The following is a 15,348-nucleotide window of genomic DNA, read 5'->3' as shown; positions in this document are numbered from 1 at the left end:
CCAAATGATTTTCCAAAGGTTTTTTACCATTTGCTCTTTTTTTTTTAAATTTGTTTTTTTTTTTTCAAGTTTATTTTATCTTAATTATTTTGTGAGAGAGAGAGAGAGAGAGAGAGAGAGAGTGTGTGCACACGCGCATGGGAGGGGCAGAAAGAGGGAGAGAGAGAATCTCAAGCTGGCTCCTCACTGTCAGCATGGAGCCTGGTGTGGGGCTCGAACTCACGATGTGAGATCATGACCGGAGCCAAAATCAAGAGTCTGACGCTCAACGACGGAGCCACCCAGACGCCCCCGACTGCACTTTCAGGAGCAGTGTTTGGGTTTGCCATTTATTCCAATCTAGCAATTTGGCCTTGTTAGCTTTTTAAAAATCTTAACTCTTCTCTTAAGTATTTAGCGGTATCTGTTTGGGATCTTGGTTTGCATTTTTCTCATGACTAATGAGATGGAATTAGCTCTGGAGACCTCTTCTTTTGTGAGGTGTCTGTTCAGTTCTCTTGCCCATTTTCTGTAGAATTTTTCTCCTTTTCCCTTGGCTCACTGAGATTCTTGTGAATAAAATATGTCTGAGCCACCTAAGTGTGTACGTGCCTTGGGATAGTTCATCCTGGGAGAGAAAGGAAGAATACTTGCGCCCTGACACCGTTTTTCTTTTGGTCAGTGCTGGCTCCATGGCCATTCACTCTCCAGACCTGCTTCTAAAAACATAAAATTGTCATTTTTTTTAGGTTGAAGAAAGTAGTCCAGTTTTTGACATTCTAATTGGGTCAATTAAGAGATAGTAATTCTCTTTATAGATTGGTTTTCCACAGGATTCCTTTATGGTAAGCTTCACTTTTTTTTTTTTTTTTTAATGTTTATTCTTGAGAGAGAGAGAGAGACAGAGACAGAGACAGAGCGGGAGTGGGACAGGCAGAGAGAGAGGGAGACACAGAATCCCAAGCAGGCTCCAGGCTCCCAGCTGTCAGCCCAGAGCCCGACACAGGGCTTGAACTCTGGAACAGCGCGATCATGACTTGAGCTGAAGTTGGACGCTTAACCAACTGAGCCACCCAGGTGCGCCTAAGCTTCACTTACAAAATGTGAAACGTCATTCATTTTTCTGATACCTATTTTGGAAGCCATCTATTGTGGAACGTTAGCTGCACCTAATCTCTTTTTTTTTTTTTTTTAATTGGCTGTATCCATTTTGCCAAACTCCTTTGCAGTTGTGTACTATATAGTTACTTTTAAACATCTGATACAAAGTTTCAGTTGCAGAATCTATTCATGGAGTTTCTGCAGAAATATTATTCCTCGTGGGTTACGTATGACTACGCCATTTCCGCAGTTCGTTCTTTTCTATTAAAATTCAATTTGACAAACCTATTGAATATACCGGTGTAACCCTAGTTCAGTGCCGAGTGATCTGAGGATCTCAGAATGGGAGATCCTTTTGTGCTTCGGGAGTTTTCCCCCTATTCTTCTTGTGATGGTGACTTCAGGACAGCATCCACCAATAGATTTTTCCACAGTGAGGAAGACGTCCTGTATCCCACCGTGGCCGCCAGCCACATATGCCGTGGGTACTCGAAATGTGGCTAGCACACCGAAGGAATCAAATTTTAAATTTAATTTCATTTTAGTTCAATTTAAATAGCCACATGAGGCTTCTGGCTACCGGCTTAGGTATCACAGTTGGAGAAGATTAGACACCGGGTGGAGGATTGTGTGCCACCGTCAACACTGCAGACAGTGGACTTTTTTGTCGTTGGACTCCTTCCTCTGGATGGAAGCCGAAGTGTTTTCTAGGGGCCTGGAGTGTGGTGGATACGTTTCTTCTTTGGCATGCTTTGACTTGTAGTCGTACTGATTACCGTTTGTTTTCACTGGATGTGAGAGCACATTAAATTCTGTGGTGTTTTCTCCGTGGGACTGAGAACACTTGTGGCCAGCAGTCACCGAATGTCCTGTGTATCAGGAGGAAGTTGGCCAATTGTGCCATCTTTCAGGGTCCAGGTGAAGACCTGCTTTCAGTGAGATCTTCTTCATCCCAAGTTTTGTATCTTTTGAGCCTCTGGTGCTTCTCCAGCAGTTTAGCCACATCTCCCACCTTCCCGTCTGTCTCTCTCGCCTTGTCTCTTTTCACGCCTCCCAAACATGCGCTGGGCTGCAGTCCTACTGACCTTGCCACCGTTCTCCGGAGTTGCCTCTGTCACCCCTTTGGTGTTACTTTCCTGGCTGCCTCTGCTGCCCTTCTTGCCTTGTGCTCTGGTCATCTCTTTCACGCTTTGAGCCCATCTGAAGTATCATTTTCTTCGTCAGGTTTTCCTCGAGTTCTCTAATTACTGTTGCTTCTGTATCCCCCACACATTCTCACATCATCGTGTCAGCATGTACGTGGTATGCTTTGGTATTACGTGGTAACTGGAAGTAGGTCATTTATCTTTGCACCGTCCATAACGGGGTTGTCACATGGCGGATGCGTAGGAAATGTTCGACAAAGCCCGCTTGGAAACTCCGTCTGCATACGGGTTATTCTGTGGTAAAAACTAATTATAAAGTAGATTTTAGCTTAAAATAAAAGGAATTTCCCATTTAACTCATATATATGTGCTGTGGTGGCTGTTGAGATCTGTTATGTTTTGGCCAGCATACGGGGTGTGTGATTTCTCTGTTCAGTATAGAATTGCAAAGTGTTTCTGCTGAGTTCAGCTCTCTAAGCTTATTCTGAATCCCTATCCTTCATAAAATCCATGAAAAGCCTTTGTGACTTTGGGTTTCCTATTTTCTCCTTCTTCAATGAATTACAAAGTGTCAACCTGGCCCTTTAGTGGCTTCTTTGGAGAAGGACATGCTGTGTCTCCACAAGTGGGCACATCCTGCTCCATTAGTCTCTTTAGTGAATGAAGGAGACCACCTTTACACGGCAGTCTTTTACACATTCTACTTAGCAAGGAAAAGGGATTCTTCCAAAATGATTATTTTATTTATTTTTTTAAATCTTTCTCTTTTTTTTTTTTTTTTTTTGTAGCTCCTTAAAAAGCTTTCTTGTCTTCGTGTGTCCTTTCTCAGCAAGTTGCAGAAAATCTTGATCTCATGAAGTGCAAATCTAAACCCTCAATGAACACATTATGGCTTTGATTCATGAAGCACATTTCAGAATATTATAGCTACTATTATTAGATTAAAATACAGTGCTCAGCTGTAGGTTGCTGTGCGTTACACATTAACAGTAGATATAATAACCACACTAAATTCTAACTCATAAATGAGAGCTGACTATATATGTAATCTGCTTAATGCTCAAGACTTTCATTACTCAGTTGTGAAAATAATAATTTTTATTTATATATCCAAGCAAAGTAAAGATGTAATTGCTATGCGGTAGCATTTGCATTAGTTCAAGTAGAGCCTACAGGTTTGAAGATATTGGCTGTTGTCCCCATGAACAAGATATTAGTGTATAAATAGACCAGAATGCATATTTTGTGAATAACTACCAAAATTACAGTTTTCCAGTTTCTTATTAATGTTGGTTATTATGCTTTTTAGATGTAGCAGTATTTCGCCATTTAGAGTATATTAACGTTTGTTTTTAGCTAGTATTAGTTGTATCACTTAGCCAATGGTGTTTTCCCCCCAGATAAATCCAATTAGATTTGGAAATGGATTATATATAAGATTCCCATTAAAAAATCATTTTCACTGTGGGAAAACTTGTTATGAGCGTTTTAAGTGGCCATAGATTTATACAACTAGACTAATTAATGTTTATAACTGTGGCATGGGCTAAGCATAGAGCGATTTCAAATTTATAAAAGGACTGTTTAGAAATCTCTAAAAGTGAGCAAAAGGACAGTTGGCCTTCAGTATCATAGGAAACCATTTCTTTTTTCATTCACCAGGTGATACACATGTGGGTTATTTCTACTTATTTGCTGGAAAATATGGAAATAGAGAAATAGGTTTCGATTTCTCATGTAGGTGTATAGGAGTGGAACTGCTACATTGCACGCATATACGCGTTCAACTTTTGAAGAAATGGCAGATTGCTTCCCAAAGTGGCCGCACCATTTTCCTTTCCCACCAGGAAGTGTTCAGATCCCAGCGTCTCCACATTCTCATAACGCTTGTTCCTCCCTGGATTTGACGAAAGCCGTCCTTCGGGGGGATGTGTGTGGTATCTCATTATCATTTTGGTATGCTCTTTCCAAAGAACTAATGATCGTGAACATCTGTTTTTGTGGTGCTGCTGCTTATTGAGGTGTAAGAGTTTTGTTGTTTTGTTTTGTTTTTTTAAATTCTGGCTACAAATCCTTTCTTGAGTAGGTGATTTGAAAATGTTTTTCTCTCCGTGTGTGACTTGACTTTTTCATTTTCATAAAGTGCAAACATTTCTTTTTTTTTTTTAAATTTTTTTTTTCAACATTTATTTATTTTTGGGACAGAGAGAGACAGAGCATGAACGGGGGAGGGGCAGAGAGAGAGGGAGACACAGAATCGGAAACAGGCTCCAGGCTCTGAGCCATCAGCCCAGAGCCTGACGTGGGGCTCGAACTCACGGACCGCGAGATCGTGACCTGGCTGAAGTCGGAGGCTTAACCGACTGCGCCACCCAGGCGCCCCAAGTGCAAACATTTCTAATGTGGCTGAAGTCCAGCCTACCGGTACTCTTGTATCGCTTGTGCTGTGGTATTGTATCTAAGAAATGGACGCATAACTCAAGAGTGTGGGCATTTATCCCTATGCTTTTTTTTTTTTTTTTTTATAGTTTTGGCTCCTGTGTTTATTGATAAGGAAGTAATAATCCACTTTTTGTGTGAAATAACTGTAGGCTTGAGGAATATTCATATACGAAAAGGTGAATTAGAGCTTCTTAACATACACAAAAATTAGTTCATTGAGATGGTATTTGTTTTGTTTTCTTTTATGTTTTATGATAGCTTATTCCTTCCTAAAGAATTTAAAATTTTTTAAATGTTTATTTATTTTTGAGAGAGAGAGAGACAGAGTGTGAGCAGTGCAGGGGCAGAGAGAGAGAGAAAGAGGGAGACACCGAATCCAAAGCAGGCTCCAGGCTCTGAGCTGTCAGCACAGAGCCCCACATGGGGCTTGAACTCACAAAGTGTGAGATCATGACCTGAGCCAAGTCGGATGCTTAACGGAGCCATGCAGGCATGCCAAGGATTTTAAATTTCATATTTGGTATGCACAAAGACATTAATATTTTGAAGTTTGAAAAGAAAGAGTTTCATCTGGAATGGATTTTTGTTAAAATTATCACTTTACTATCCACCCCCCCCCGCCCCCGATGTGTTGTAGAATTTTGGTTTCCAAGCTCATTGGGGGGGGGGGGGTCATTCCATTCTGTTTACTTTTTATCTCCCTAGACCTTCTCTAAGGATTCTATAGTTGTGTGGTTTTCCTCAGTCTGTACCCTTAGTGCTTCAGTCCAGAACATGACATGTCCTATTAATACCTTTTGACGTGGGATGCCCAACCTCTTGTAATGTTGAGGATCTGAGGAATCCAGGCATGGAGCCAACGAGGGACTTGGGCCCTGTTAGTTCTCTGCCTCTTTATTCCTGCAATTTTATATAAATACATAATCTCAGGCAGTGGGTCTGATCCTCTTACAGGGGATCCTTTTGATTCACAGTTCCCTCGAGAGGAGCGTTTCACAGCCACTGTCAGCATCTCAGTTCTGAGCCCCAAATGTTGAATTCCATTGAACGTCAGTGCCTTTCTACTTTTGTTTTTAATTACCCTTAGTATTCTGGAGTACCATGAGCACATTGCAACAGGAGTTCACTGCTCCATCCTGACTGGAATTCATAATGGCTTTCTTAATTACAAAAATAACACAATCTTTTATTTTAGCAATCCATTTAAGAGGAGGCATGGGTTCAGATAACTGACACTATTTAGCATATTTTATTCCTGAAAGTTAAAAAAAAAAAGAAATGTAAAACATCTATGATAAAATATTAATAATATTTGTTAACTTTTGATAAGAAGTCCATGGAAATTTATGGTAGCTTTGGCCTTTCTACTTTTTAAAATATGAAATAGAGGTGCCTGGGTGACTCAGTTGGTTAAGTGTCCAACTTCAGCTCAGGTCATGATCTCACAGTTTGTGGGTTCAAGCCCCACATCGGGCTCTGTGCCGACAGCTGGGAGCCTGGAGCCTGCTTTGGATTCTGTATCTCCCTCTCTCTCTGCCCCTCTCCTGCTCAGGCTCTATCAAAAATAAATAAACATTAAAAAAATAATAAATTATGAAGTAATTTAATCAGCAGTACATTAGTATATAAGTTCTCTTTCTTCTCTTAGTTCTTTCTACCCATACCATGAAGCCCACTGCTTAGAGGTAAACATTTTTAAGTTTATATATATCTTCCAGAATTTTTCTGAGTATGAACAGATTTTCTGGATAGCTATTGTCTATCTCCTGGAGAATTATTATTTTTTAAACTTAAAATGGATTCATACTGCATATATTAATTCCACATTAAAAAAATTTTTTTTAACGTTTACCCATTTTGGGGAGACAGAGAGAGACAGAGTGTAAGTAGGGGTGGGGCAGAGAGAGAGGGAGACACAGAATTTGAAGCAGGCTCCAGGCTCTGAGCTGTCAGCACAGAGCCCGAGGCTGGACCTGAACTCACAAACTGTGAGATCATGACCTGAGCTGAAGTTGGACACTTAACTGATTAGCCACCCAGGTGCCCCTGCATATTAATTTAAAGCTTGTTTTTTTCCACGTAATGTTATTTGTCACAGATAGCTGCCCTTCTCCTTATATACAGACCATTTATATAATGGCAGGTTAGCGGTCATTTGATGTATGTACAAAAATTTATCTTTCGCTTTGTTTTTGAACATTTAGATTATGTTTGATTTTCCTCTCTTTTAGACTGAGCCACAGTGAACATTTTACGTGCACATTTTGTGTAGTCCTGCATTGCTCTGGGATAAAGTGGTGGGAATGAGCTCCTGAGATAGAGAATTTCCTATCTTCTTATAATGTATTCTCCGTAACTTTGTTAAGTGCTGATTGCTTTCTTTACTGTTGTGACACCAGCACATCACTGGGAACAGAGTAGGTCCTTATTCACTTTTTTTTTTTTTTTTTTTTTTGGATAACATTGCCTGATGAGTGTTTACGTGAGACTGAGTTCATGGTGATCTGTGACATCGCGAACTGGATGATAACGCAGAGCCAGCACGATTCACAAGACTCCTGCATTTCATTCACCATGTGGTGTTTCCTCTCTCACTGAGGTCTGACCGAAAGAGGGCATGCTCTGCCCATTGGCATGCTTGTAGGAGACTGTGATCGCTCGGTCCACGGCTTGATGGTCAGGACTGTGAATCCTGTCACTTTGATTGGCTCGGAGAATTGAGGCCACGGATTTCCATTCCTCAGAGAGGCTTAGATTAGCTGCCTCCTCACTGGGCTCTGCCACTCATGTTCCAGGTTCTCTTCTTTCTTCCATCCTGCCCTTTCTTCACAGAGTACACGCATTTCTAATACATTTGTTTCGTTTCTTTAAGTTTCTTTGACTCTTTCAGTAACAAAGAATACTTTTTTTTTTTTTTTTTTTTTTTTTTTTTTTTACTTTTTCATCTAGACTTGGATTTAAATTCACTTGCAAAGGATACTTTTCAAATAACATGTCTCAGTTTCAGTGAAATCTGGGGATTTGACAGTTTCCTTTCCTTTTAAGGAGGCCTTGTGATCTGATCACACGGCTCATCTGTACCATGCTGAGGGGCTTTGTGTACATGCTTTGGTTTTATACACAGTAGTGGCCACATCTTTTTCTCCTGTTGTCTTTTGCGTGCTCTCCATGCGTCTTTTTCTCCTCACTGTTTCCTCAGAACAGCTTGTGTTTGGGTCACCAGTGACCTCCTATTGGTAAATTCATGCGTCAAGTCTGTCTTTATGTTATGTGACGTATCAGTAACATCGGATACGTACTTGTTTCAGGGACAGTCTATTCGTTTTCTTTATACCTCGTTGGCCACTTACTCTCACCGTGTTTGTTGGTCCTTCCTCATTTCTCTAGCTAAATGTTAGATACCTCAGGTCTCAGTCTTTAATCTCTTCTCTGTCTCTGCCGATTCCCTAGATGATTGCACCTGTGATCGTGCAACTTTGTGCGGATGATTCTCTACGTGTAGCTTGAGCCCTGATCTTTTGCGTTCCAGGCTTGTGTGTGCGACTGCCAGTCTGGCATCTGTACTTCCCTTTCTTACAGGCATCGCATCTCAGCGTGTTAAAAGTGAGCCACTGATCTTAGCATCGCACCCTTCACCCCAGCTACCGGCGGTGTTCCTTCTGTGCTCTTTCCTAGGTCAAAAAATGGCAGCTCCGTCTTCCTAGTTGTTTAGGTCATAAACCTTGTCATCGTCCTCAGTTCTCTTTGTCCTGTGTAACGCAAGCAGTCTGTCAAGAAAGCCTGGTGGCTCCACTTTCCCAGTGGACTTGGAATTAGGCCATATTTTACCATCACCACCGCCAGCACCCTGGTTAAGTTATTGCCGTGTCTCACCTAGAGTTTTACGGTAGTGTTCTGTTTGTCTGCCTCTTTCGGCCCTTTTCCTTGCTCTGGTTGGTGCTCAACAAGGCAGCCGGAGTGATTCTTTAAAAATATGTTAGATCACGCCACATTCCGTGGAGTACAAACTAAGCTTTTATGATCTCCTATGAGGACACCCGTGATCTATCTTCCCTACTACCTGTTTGACTTGATCTCTTCTCTCCTTAACCCCCCCCCCCCGACTTTGCCCACTGTACTCCAGGCATACTGCCCTTCTTTCCATTCTCTAAACATTCCCTCTGGTCCTTATCCTTGCCGTGTTTTTCTCTCACATATTCAGTGACTTATCTTCGCTCCTTCCAGGTCTCTGCTCAAATGTCTGCTCAGTGAGAGCTTCCCCGGTCCCTGCATACACAATTACAGTGTTCCCCCTACTCCCAATATACCGCTTTATTTTTCTTCCTAGCTCTTTTCCTATCATTTATCTGATACACCTCTCTGACATGCTTTATGTTTATCTTTGGCTTATCTCCTCTTGGAATACAAGAGGAGCTCTGGGTGGCAGGAGTCCTGTTTTGTTCACTGCTCTGTTTTCAGTATCTACTACAAGTGTCCTTGTTGTATTTGATGTCCAAATATTTGTTGAATATGTGAAGAAAATAAATGAGGAAGGTTAAGATGTGGATATGATGGGTGTGGATAAATTCTTTTATTATAAGGGGAGGAATATTCCAGTGGAATCCGATTTGATAAGTTCTCAGTTCATTGGTGAAATAAGGCAAATTTCCTGTTTGCCTGTCTTTCCTAATGTACTATGAGTTCCTTGAGAGCAGGGACAGTGTCTTAATCATCGTGGTAACCCTGTTGCCTAGCACTGGGTCTTAAACGTAGTAAGCATGCCAGAGGTATATGTTCAGTAAATTTATTTTGCGGATGGATTTAGAACCCCAAATTATTTAATCAAAAGAGATTTAAAAATTTGGCATGGTGAAAGAAAATAAAAATATACTTCACATACCTGTATTTTTCCTAACTACAGGTCTCTTAATCTTGGTCCAGGAATGCCAGCAGATTCAAGAAGGGTTTGATTCCCAAAGCCCCTGAAGTAGTGTGCTGTATTTGTGTGTGTGTGTGTGTGTGTGTGTTGTGTGTGTGTGTGTGGGGGGGGGGGTGTGTATGTGACTTTGTGTGTTCCTGTGTGTGCACAGCATGTGCATTCTGTTTTCTGGAGGAATGACTTCCAGCTTTGATCGGAATTGTGTAGGGGTTCATGATTCGCAAAGGTGAAAACATCTGAATTATATAACCTGACCTGTTACTTAGCAGATGAACTGAAGCAGAGTCAGACCTTGGAGCGATTTGCTCCATGGGGTATTTTTCTATTGCTGCTTCTGACAGATTCATTCTGTCTTGTCTTGTCTTTTCTTTTCTTTTCTTTTCTTTTCTTTTCTTTTCTTTTCTTTTCTTTTCTTTTCTTTTCTTTTCTTTTCTTTTCTTTTTATTTTGTCTTTCTTTTCTTTCCTTCCTTTCTTTTCTTTCTTCTCTTTCCTTCTCTTTTCTTCCTTTCTTTTCTTTCTTCTCTTTCCATCTCTTTTCTTTCTTTCTTTTCTTTCCTTTCTTTCCATCTTTTCTTTTTTCTTTCTTTTTCCTCAGACACTTCTAAAAGTAGTATCACCAGTAATAATAAAGACTATATTCTTAATATTTTAGGTTCTGGGTGAAATTTGCTAGAAGCGTTGGGTGCAGGGAAGAACTTTGGAGCATCTAAAGATCTGTTGGAAGGGAAGGGATGGTGGATGAGTTCAGTTCGAGCGCTATTTGTAATCCTTACCTATCTTATGTGTCCCACCAACTCAGGTTATAGGAGGCAAACAGATTTCTCAGAAACTAACCCTTATGTTACCAGATACCAGAGATAGCAACTCCAAAATAGATATTCATTATAGTCCTTGATCAACAAGACTCTGTAAGCCAGACTTGAGATGTGGAACTATTCTTGTTCTCGTGAACCTGGTCGGTAATGGTGTCTGTGGTAGAATTTGAGAGATACTATGAGCGCTTTGTAAGTTAACCTCTGAGCTGTGTAACATACTGACGTTAATGAGATTTCATGTTAAATTTTATGCTGGCAGTTGTTGATTTGGTTGGGGGGATTAATCTATTTCTGCTGTTATACATTCTAAGTTAATTAACAGTGTGCAACTATGAATATAAAAAGTGCCAGTAGTAATCGTTTCAGGAGTAAATTTTGCCCAGCCTCCCCTCCCCCCATTATATGTATTTGAATGAAAACTATTTTCCTCATTAATTATTCTAGGTAGAGTATAATTCTGGTAGACTGTCCCCAAGTTCGATGCTTCTTCTGTGGTCCAAATGAGCCTTTTATTTTACTTTCTTTTTTGTAATCCTCATCAGGGAATCTCTTACAGCCTTTTATCTCGTACATTTCTGAGCATGTCAATTTCATTTATCTTCTGGAACAAGCTTTTAATTTTCATATGTCTTAAACATCCTGTCTGAAGTTAGCCTATCTGTATGAAATAGAGAAGTAAAGTTTAGGTTCATTTTATGAAATGGAATGATTGTTTTATAGCCTGTATTTTTTGATATCTTTCAGTTGACTTGATTTTCCTCCGAGTGATGTTGCACTCTGTTCAAGTGCCGTTTATTTCTTATCTTGTTTGTAGTTTTAATTCTGTACTTGGATTAGTTGATGACAGTTTAATCATTCAATACACCCTCTCAATTAAGATTATAAAGGTGAACAAGATTTGAAATGTGGCATGAAGTCTTATTTGAATAACATTAGCTACTATAGGCACAACATATTAGGCCTGAGAAAATGTATCCTCAAACATTTCAATAGTGCAGTAAAGCCAGACTTCTACATATCTACAGATATACACTATAAGTCAGGGATTTTCCCATGCTTTGAGGATATAGTGGTAAAGAAACATAATCCCTACCTTTGAAAAGCTACTGTCCAGTTGAGAAGGCAAACAAAAAAAATGAGATTATCAAAATTTTATGGTAAGTGCATGGAAAGGATGCATCTAATGCTCCAGGTGCATAGGAGAGAGGGTAGGACACTGTCTTAACAGGATTTTACTTACAGCAAAAATATTACAGGTCAACAAAAATATAGAAGAACATCTTTGTGAGCTTGGAGTAAGCAAGAATTTCTTAAATATACAAAAAATAGTAATCGTAAAGTAAAAAAAATGATAAATTAGAGTAATGTAAAATTTAAGAACTTCTATTAATCAAAAGACAACATTAAGACGATGAAAATATAATCTGCCAAGTAGTAAAACATATTCACACTTTGTACATGTAATAAGGATGTGTGTCCAGAACATGTGAAGAACTAGAGGTGAGTGGGAAAGGCAGATAACCAAGAAAGGCAAAACACTTGAACAGACACTGCACAAAAGATGGTCAGATGACCAATGGATCTATTAAAAGCTGTTCGACTTCATTAGTCATCAGAGAGATTCAAATTAAAACCACAAACAGATACTATTATATCCTCAGTGCTACCGCTAAAAGGAAATAGACATGTAATGCTAGATGTTGGCATGGATGTGGAGTGACCAGACTGTTGTAATTGCTGGTTAGAGTATAAATGTTTGGCACTATTCACTAAGTCTGGACATATGCATACTCTGTGTTTTAGTAATCCCCCTACTAGATTTGTTTCCAGAAATGCATATATTCACCAAAAGATAACTATTAGCATGTTCAAGGCAGCACTATTGGTATTAGCTACAAACTGGAGAGTATCCAAATACTCATCAATAGAAAAAAAGGATAAGTAAGTTCTGATATGTTCACGCTATATAACACTGTTACATTAACAGTGTAACGATATTACACTAACAACGAATTGGACAGTCTTCAACTACTTGCAAGAATATGGATGAATTTATGTTGAATGATAGAAATCAGACCCCAAGACACACTTCCGTTCATATAAAGTATAAAAATAGGCAAAACTAATTTATACTACCAGAAGTCAGAGTAGCATCTACCTCGGCCACGGGGATGGCTAGAAGTGATCTCAAAAGCGGCATCTGGAATCCTGGTGATGGTCTGTGACTTAGTCTAAGTGCTGATTGCATGAGTGTGTTATAATTTACCAAACTGTATGCTTGCATGCATACATTTTTTAATGTATCTTCTTCTTCGATAAAAGGTTTTAAAGAAAGATCTCTAAGCCTGGATTAAAGACAGGAAGAGAGACTGTATCCTGGCAGTATTGTCTTTGTATTGCGATGCTGTGAATAAGTACTATCTTCTTTTCCCCCTAACCTTTTGAATTTTTCAAACCGTCTTTAATGAGATCGTATTTTCATGACACAGAAGAGTAAGTACTCTCAAATACATTCGTATGTGCTTGTGATGTTGCTCGTGTGTCACATCCCTCTGCAGAACAAGTGGACCACATGTTTTGATAACCCGACCTGGTCAGGAAGAGGAGACACCCCTAGGCCAGTTGCGTGTGGGCAGCATCTACACTTTACTTGTGCATCATATGGCTTCCGCATACCTATCTTGCAGTGTTATTCTAAAACCCAGGAATGACCAGAGGAAGCACCTGCCCAGCACCTGACACATAGGAACCATTTAGTAAATGGTAGCCGTCATGTCTCTTATGTAATATAAACCAGACTCCTATTAGACATCACTCCTAGAAAAAAAAAAATATGTATATGTGTGTGTGTGTGTGTGTGTGTGTGTGTGTATATGTATATATATATAAAATCTTTTTTTCCTAAGTTTGAGAGAGACAGAGTGCAAGTGGGGGAGGGGCAGAGAGAGAGAGGGAGAGCAATAATCCCGAGCAAGCCCTGCACCGTCAGTGCTGGGCCCAGTGCGGGGTTTGATGTGGGGCTCGAATCCACGAACCCTGAGATCATGACCTGAACTGAAGTCAGATGCTCAGCGGATGGAGCCATCCAGCTGCCCCCTGATCTTTCTTATTCCTCTCTGCAAACCTGGTCCTGTCTTCATTCTTTCTCAGTAACTTGCATTGTTCATTGTTTTCCCCCCACTGTGTCTACCCTTGCTTAGCTAACCATGAATGTTTGCTTCGATTCCTGACTTATCTTCTGTTCTCTTCTTTCTCTCTGCTCTTCACTAAGACCCAGCTTGGTGACCATGTACTTTATTTCTTAGAAAGTTGGAGTCAGAATCCTTGAATTTCTCTGCTTATCTGACTTACCTCAGGCCCTTTTCACTTTGAGAAGAATTAGAAATAAAAACATTTGAATTTAATATATGCATTCAGGTGGCAAAATACCCTTATGGCAACCTCATATATTCCTAGCATCACGATCCTAATTTGGCCCGTGATTATTTTAAGCTTGGACTAACACACCAACCTCCTGACTGGATTCTTGTGCCTAGAATGATATTTCTAAAACACAGATCTGAGTTTGCCACTCCCTTTGCGTGAACGGTTTTAGTGGCTTCCCGTCTGTCAGGCTGGCAGCGGGGGTGCTTTGGCCTGGTCAGCGGGGTTCTCACTCCAGCTCCTTCTCTGTCCCTCCATGCTGGTGATCGATCGGCCCCTTGCCCTCGCGTGCCACTGTCCACACCTTCACTGACTTGATCAAGATTCCTCCAGTTTGCTGTGTCGTTTCATTTCACACTCTCGTTCTTGTGTAAGTCTGCCTGAAAGTATCTCTTCCTCCTTTGGGGGGTGGGGGGACTTGCATTCTTTCCCAATGAAATACTACCTTCTGTGTGAAGCCTTCTGTGATTGCGCCTCTGGGCAGAGGAGGTGTGGCCTCTCTTCATGTCGCGTGGCACTGTAGATGTCTGTCTACTTTAGAGGCTGAGATTGTACTGCAGGGCTGTGTCCACATCTCTGCCTCCCTCCCTGGTTTCTGAGCAACTTGAGAGCACAGACTGTGTTTTCCCTGTTTTTGTCACCTCATTGCCCGGTGTAGGGCGTGACACCGAGTGAGAGTCACGCAGTAACTGCCGTGTAAGTGAATGAATTCTAATTTGCTTCTGTGTTTTTTTTTTCCAGTTGTAAATATTAACTAATTCAGAAATATAGCCAATAAATCGAGATGCTTGCTGTATATTTTACATATATATTTGTATCTCCTATATCTGTATAAAGAGAGACAATGTATACTTCAGATTCCTTCTGAGATTTATTTCTGGCGAAGAACTATTTTTGGCAGTGTTATTCACACAGGGACACATAGAGCTCTCTCCTCTCCATGCACGGTTGGCAAGTGGGGGGATCTTAGACACAGAATGAAGCAGAGTATACACGAGCTCCACAGCTTTCGGTAGCCCGGAGAGGTGTGCTTAGGCCGGACTTTGTGGGTCACATGCACGATGACAGGCGGACCAGGGGACTAAGTCCACACCCTGTAAATGTGGGACAGGAGCTGGAGGTAACATTGCCACTGTGTGACATCACATGCTCGTTGGCTGGGGTTGTGGCCTTACTAGTGAAGAGGGGCCTCTGCAGGGCAGGAGCTGGAATCAGCTTATTTTTCTTCGTTGATGAACCAGCTGTTTGTGGTACCAAAGCGGTGACTAAATGAGCCTCCACTGCTGTCTCCTCACATAGCAAAGAGATTAAGGACAGAAAGGAATTCTAGTAATGCTACCACTGAAGCTATTTGTGTGTGTGTGTGTGTGTATGTGTATTTCCTTCTGGTTCTTATGCCCAGTACATGTATGAAGCACTTTGTAAAGTGCTGGCACATAGCAAGCTACCATCATGATCACTCTTGAAGGGAGAAGTCTGGTTGTTCCTACATAGGACTTCCTGCCTTGTCCTTTGAGGTTTGGA

The 15,348-nt window shown here is 40.8% G+C and overlaps 1 protein-coding gene across 5 annotated transcripts in view; it reads left to right on the top strand.

The window, feature by feature from the left end:
- The window catches only part of NBAS (NBAS subunit of NRZ tethering complex), a 367,149-nt gene that overhangs the window by 216,466 nt on the left and 135,335 nt on the right, over positions 1 to 15,348 (top strand). The gene's annotated exons all lie outside the window — the stretch shown is intronic.

This window comes from Puma concolor, chromosome A3 (genome assembly GCF_028749965.1).
Source record: "Puma concolor isolate L17-30 chromosome A3, mPumCon1.1.hap2, whole genome shotgun sequence".
NCBI classification, from domain to species: Eukaryota; Metazoa; Chordata; class Mammalia; order Carnivora; family Felidae; genus Puma; species Puma concolor.
This window is presented reverse-complemented; position numbering and strand designations above follow the sequence as displayed.